The sequence below is a fragment of the Kogia breviceps genome, chromosome 12 (genome assembly GCF_026419965.1).
Source record: "Kogia breviceps isolate mKogBre1 chromosome 12, mKogBre1 haplotype 1, whole genome shotgun sequence".
Classification (NCBI taxonomy): domain Eukaryota; kingdom Metazoa; phylum Chordata; class Mammalia; order Artiodactyla; family Physeteridae; genus Kogia; species Kogia breviceps.
The window spans coordinates 24,172,047-24,179,329 of NC_081321.1; the positions used below are offsets into that span (position 1 = coordinate 24,172,047).

General features: G+C 37.4%; 1 non-coding gene across 1 annotated transcript; it reads left to right on the forward strand.

Annotated features, from left to right (window-relative positions):
* LOC131767557 (U6 spliceosomal RNA) lies at positions 1–103 on the forward strand. Its single transcript, XR_009338761.1, has one exon. It is a non-coding gene; the product is annotated as a U6 spliceosomal RNA (small nuclear RNA).
* The last annotated feature ends 7,180 nt before the right edge of the window (positions 104–7,283 follow it).

The window sequence follows — 7,283 nt, forward strand, 5'->3', positions numbered from 1 at the left end:
ATGCTTCCGCAGCACATATACTAAAATTGCAACAATACAGAGAAGATTAGTGTGGCCCCTGCGCAAGGATGACACACAAATTCGTGAAGCATTCCACATTTTTAAATGTAAAATAGATAGCTGGTGGGAAGTAGCCACATAGCACAGAGAGATCAGCTCAGTGCTTTGTGACCACCTAGAGGGGTGGGATAAGGAGGGTGGGAGGGAGACAGAAGAGGGAGGAGATATGGGGATATATGTATACATATAGCTGATTCACTTTGTTATAAATCAGAAACTAACACAGCATTGTAAAGCAATTATACTCCAATAAAGATGGTAAAAAAAAAAGAACAAACCTAAGAATAGAATTGCCATATGATCCAGCAATACCATTCCTGAGCATATACCCAGACAAAACTCTAATTGGAAAAGGTACATGCACCCGTATGTTCATAGCAGTACTATTTACAATAGCCAAGACAGGGAAACAACCAAAATATCCATGGACACATTAAATGAATAAAAATGTGGTACATATAAATGTGGGAGTATATATACACACACACACACACACACACACACACACACACACACACATACACACATATGCACACATATATATAATACCATGGAATATTACTCAGACATAAAGAATTAAATAATGCCATTTTCAGCAACATGGATTGACCTAGAAATTATCATACTAAATGAAGTAAGTCAGAAAGAGAAAGACAAATATCATATGGTATCACTTATATGTGGAATCTAAAATATGACACAAATGAACACATCTACTAAACAGAAACAGACTCACAGCTATAGAAAACAGAATTGTGATTGACAAGGGGGAGGGGAGGTGGGGAGGGATGGATAGGAAGTTTGAGATTAGCAGATGCAAACTATTATAAATAGGATGGAAAACAACAAGGTCCTACTGTATAGCACAGGGAACTATATTCAATATCCTGTGATAAACCATAATGGAAAAGAATATGAAAAAGAGGGCTTCCCTGGTGGTGCAGTGGTTGAGAGTGCGCCTGCCGATGAAGGGGACACAGGTTCGTGCCCCGGTCTGGGAAGATCCCACATGCCGTGGAGCGGCTGGGCCCATGAGCCACAACTACTGAGCCTGTGGGTCCAGAGCCTGTGCTCCGCAACGGGAGAGGCCACAACAGTGAGAGGCCCGTGTACCGCAAAAAAAAAACAAAACAAAAACAAACAAACAAAAAAAAGAATATGAAAAAGAATACATATATCACCTCACTGGTCAGAATGGCTATCATCAAAAAATCTAAAAACAATAAATACTGGAGAGGGTGTGCAGAAAAGGGAACTCTCCTACACTGTTGGGAATGTAAATCGGCACAGCCATTATGGAAAACAATATGGAGGTTCCTTTAAAAACTAAAAATAGAGCTACCATATGATCCAGCAATTCCACTCCTGGGCATATATGCTGAAAAGTTGATAACTCTAATTCAAAGAGATACATGCACCCCAACGTTCATAGCATAACTATTTACAATAGCCAAGACATGGAATCAACCCAAGTGCTTAAGAAGATGTGGTATATATATATATATATATATATACACATACACACATACATATATACACATACACACGTAATGTGGTATGTATATAGATATATATAATGGAATATTACTCGGCCACAAAAAAGAATGAAATATTGCCATTTGTAGCAATGTGGATGGATGTAGAGAATATTATACTTAGTGAAATCAGACAGAGAAAGACAAATATCATATGCTATCATATGCTGTCACATATGCTATTCCACTATATGTGGAATCTTAAAAAACGATACAAGTGAACTTATTTACAAAACAGAAACAGACTCACAGAGATAGAAAACAAACTTGTGGTTACCAAAGGGGAAGGGAGTGGGGAAGGGATAAATTAAGAAGTATAGGATTAACAGATACAAACTACTGTACCTAAAATAGATAAGCAACAAGGATTTACTGTAAAGCACAGGGAACTATATTCAATATCTTGTAATAACCTATAATGGAGAATAATCTGAAAAAGTATATAGATGTATATAACTGAAAAAAAGAAAGAAAGAAAGAATGTCATGTGAGGACAGAGACATTGACTGAAACCATGGAGGTACAAATTAAAGAACAGCAAGGATTGCTGACAGCCACCAGAAACTAGGGAGAGACAAAGGAATCTTCCCCAGAGCCTTTGGAGCAACCATGGCCTTGCTGACACCTTGATTTTGATTTTGCACTTCTGGTCTCCAGAACTGTGAGAGAATAAATTTCTTTTGTCCTAAGCCACCTAGTTTGTGGCACTGTGATTTATTATGGCAGCCCTAGGAAACTAATACATATGGTATGTGAATTATATCCTAATAAAGGTGTTCTACTCTGTTTTGTTTTGTCTTTTAAGGGCTCTGGGTTTACTTTGTCATAAGTGGAAATTTATATACTCTGGTGGCAGAGAGCATTGGACGTCTAGAAGACAAAAGATGGCCCTAACCATGTAGATTTCTCATGGGGGGACATGAACTTATGTTTTATTGCATATGGAACTATCTTGGCTGCCGGGCAGTATAATTCAGTCATTCCTGGGTCTTTTATTCTTCCTTATCTGAGAAACCTTCTCCCACCTCCATTTAATCCTGTAACTGGGCCACAAACAAAGAAATCTTGTTCTCTCCTTTCCTTACTTCATTTATTTTCTCAGTTTATAATAGATTCTCAGATTTCCTAAGAACAGACTGGACTAGAAGACAGTCTAAGATACTCTGCATTCTCCTACACATGAAAATTTCCCCCAAGTAATGTTTATTTTCCAAAATTGGACACTGTCTCATTTGTATCCTTGGTATTTTAATTTACAGAGATGACTGAGTGATAACATGGAAAGGTCAGTGCATTGAAAGAAGATTTATGTTACCTGCATTTTCTGAGAGGAGGGGGGGTCACCACATGGTAAGCACCAGGTTTGATAAGGAGGAAGAAGCAGGAGCAAGGGGAGGCACAGGCCAGAGCCTTAAGTGGGGTTTCTGCAGGAAAGGCAAGGTAGAGCAGAGTAAACAGTTTAGGATTGGCTACTTTGATTAATTTCAGTGGGCTTTTGGTTACATGGGTGGTCTCTAGTTGCTGTGGGAAGATTTAGGGCAGGAGAAATGTTGGCTTGGTACATGAGAGTTAGATAAGAATGTGTGGGGGCTTCCTTGGTGACGCAGTGGTTGAGAGTCGGCCTGCCGATGCAGGGGACATGGGTTCATGTCCTGGTCTGGGAAGACCCCACATGCCGTGGAGCGGCTGGGCCCATGAGCCATGGCCACTGGTCCTGCGCATCCGGAGCCTGTGCTCTGCAACAGGAGAGGCCACAACAGTGAGAGGCCCACATACCGGAAAAAAACAAAAAACAAACAAAAAAGACGACCTACAGAAACAAACCCAAAACAATTAAGAAAATGGCAATAGGAGCATACATATCGATAATCACTAAATGTAAATGGATTAAATGCTCCAGACAAAAGACATAGACTGGCTGAATGGATACAAAAACAAGAGCCACATATATGCTGTCTACAAGAGACCCACTTCAGACCTAGGGACACATACTGACTGAAAGTGAAGGAATGGAATAAAGATATTCCATGCAAATGGAAATCAAAAGAAAGCTGGACTAGCAATTCTCATATCAGACAAAATAAACTTTAAAGTAAAGACTATTACAAGAAACAAAGAAGGACACTACATAATGATCAAGGGATCAATCCAAGAAGAACATATAACAATTGTAAATATTTATGCACCCAACATAGGAGCACCTCAATACATAAGGCAAATGCTAACAGCCATAAAAGGGTAAATCAACAGTAAAACAATCATAGTAGGGGACTTTAACACCTCACTTTCACCAATGGAGAGATCATCCAAACTGAAAATAAATAAGGAAACAAGCTTTAAATGATATATTAAACATGATGGACTTAACTGAAACTCATAGAACATTCCATCCAAAAACAACAAAATACACTTTCTTCTCAAGTGCTCATGGAACATTCTCCAGGATAGATCATATCTTGGGTAACAAATCAAGCCTTGGTAAATTTAAGAAAATTGAAATCGTATCAAGTATCTTTTCCAACCACAACGCTATGAGACTAGATATCAATTACAGGAAAACAAAGCTGTAAAAAATACAAACACATGGAGGCTAAACAATATACTACTTAATAACCACGAGATCACTGAAGAAATCAAAGAGGAAATCAAAAAATACCGAGAAACAAATGACAATGAAAACGCAATGACCCAAAATCTATGGGATGCAGCAAAAGCAATTCTAAGGAGAGGTTTATAGCAATACAATCCTACCTCAAGAAACTAGAAACATCTCAAATAAACAACCTAACCTTACACATAAAGCAATTAGAGAAAGAAGAACAAAAAAACCCCAAAAGTTAGCAGAAGGAAAGAAATCATAAAGATCAGAGCAGAAATAAACAAAAAAGAAATGAAGGAAACAATAGCAAAGATCAATAAAACTAAAAGCTACTTCTTTGAGAAGATAAACAAAATTGATAAACCATTAGCCAGACTCATCAAGAAAAAAAGGGAGAAGACTCAAATCAATAGAATTAGAAATGAAAAAGGAGAAGTAACAACTGACACTGCAGAAATACAAAGGATCATGAGCGATTACTTCAAACAACTATATGCCAATAAAATGGACAACCTGGAAGAAATGGACAAATTCTTAGAAATGCACAACCTTCCGTGACTGAACCAGGAAGAAGTAGGAAATATAAACAGACCAATCACAAACACTGAAATTGAGACTGTGATTAAAAATCTTCCAACAAACAAAAGCCCAGGACCAAATGTCTTCACAGGTGAATTCTATCAAACATTTAGAGAAGAGCTAACACCTATCCTTTTCAAACTCTGCAAAAATATAGCAGAGGGAGGAGCAATCCCAAAATCATTCTACGAGGCCACCATTACCCTGATACCAAAACCAGACAAAGATGTCACAAAGAAAGAAAACTACAGGCCAATATCACTGATGAACATAGATACAAAAATCCTCAAGAAAATACTAGCAAACAGAATCCAACAGCACATTAAAAGGATCATACACCATGATCAAGTGGGGTTTATTCCAGGAATGCAAGGATTCTTCAATATACGCAAATCAATCAACGTGATACACCATATCAACAAACTGAAGGAGAAAAACCATATGATCATCTCAATAGATGCAGAGAAAGCTTTTGACAAAATTCAACACCCATTTATGATAAAAACCCTGCAGAAAGTAGGCATAGAGGGAACTTTCCTCAATATAATAAAGGCAATATATGACAAACCCACAGCCAGCATTGTTCTCAATGGTGAAAAACTGAAACCATTTCCACTAAGATCAGGAACAAGACAAGGTTGCCCACTCTCACCACTCTTATTCAACCTAGTTTTGGAAGTTCTAGCCACAGCAATTAGAGAAAATAAAGAAATAAAAGGAATCCAAATAGGAAAAGAAGAAGTAAAGCTGTCACTGTTTGCAGATGACATGATACTATACATAGAGAATACTAAGGATGCTACCAGAAAACTACTAGAACTAATCAATGAATTTGGTAAAGTAGCAGGATACAAAATTAATGCACAGAAATCTCTGGCATTCTTATACACTAATGATGAAAAATCTGAAAGTGAAATTAAGAAAACACTCCCATTTACCATTGCAACAAAAATAATAAAATATCTAGGAATAAACCTACCTAAGGAGACAAAAGACTTGTATGCAGAAAACTATAAGACACTGATGAAAGAAATTAAAGATGATACAAATAGGTGGAGAAATATACCATGTTCTTGGATTGGAAGAATCAACATTGTGAAAATGACTCTATTACCCAAAGCAATCTACAGATTCAATGCAATGCCTATCAAACTACCACTGACATTTTTTACAGAACTAGAACAAAAAATTTCACAATTTGTATGGAAACACAGAAGACCCCGAATAGCCAAAGCAATCTTGAGAACGAAAAATGGAGCTGGAGGAAGCAGGCTCCCTGACTTCAGACTATACTACAAGGCCACAGTAATCAAGACAGTATGGTACTGGCATAAAAACAGAAATATAGATCAATGGAACAGGATAGAAAGCCCAGAGATAAACCCACACACATATGGTCACCTTATCTTTGATAAAGGAGGGAAGGAAACACAGTGGAGAAAAGACAGCCTCTTCAATAAGTGGTGCTGGGAAAACTGGACAGCTACCTGTAGAAGTATGAAATTAGAACACTCCCTAACACCATACACAAAAATAAACTCAAAATGGGTTAAAGACCTACATGTAAGGCCAGACACTATCAAACTCTTAGAGGAAAACATAGGCAGAACACTCTATGACATCAATCACAGCAAGATCCTTTTTGACCCACCTCCTAGAGAAATGGAAATAAAAACAAAAATAAACAAATGGGATCTAATGAAACTTAAAAGCTTTTGCACAGCAAAGGATACCATAAACAAGACCAAAAGACAACCCTCAGAATGGGAGAAAATATTTGCAAATGAAGCAACTGACAAAGGATTAATATCCAAAATTTATAAGCAACTCATGCAGCTCAATAACAAAAAAACAAACAACCCAATCCAAAAATGGGCAGAAGAACTAAATAGACATTTCTCCAAAGAAGATATACAGATAGCCAACAAACACATGAAAGAATGCTCAACATCATTAATCATTAGAGAAATGCAAATCAAAACTACAATGAGATATCATCTCACACCAGCCAGATTGGCCATCATCAAAAACTCTAGAAACAATAAATGCTGGAGAGGGTGTGGAGAAAAGGGAACACTCTTGCACTGCTGGTGGGAATGTAAAATGATACAGCCACTATGGAGAACAGTATGGAGGTTCCTTAAAAAACTACAAATAGAACTACCATATGACCCAGCAATCCCACTACTGGGCATATACCCTGAGAAAACCATAATTCAAAAAGACTCATGTACCAAAATGTTTATTGCAGCTCTATTTACGATAGCCAGGACATGGAAGCAACCTAAGTGTCCATCAACAGATGAATGGATAAGGAAGATGTGGCACATATATATATAATGGAATATTACTCAGCCATAAAAAGAAATGAAACTGAGTTATTTGTAACGAGGTGGATAGACCTGGAATCTGCCATACAGAGTGAAGTAAGTCAGAAGGATAAAAACAAATACCGCATGCTAACACATATATATGGAATCTAAAAAAAAAAAAAAAAATGTCATGAAGAG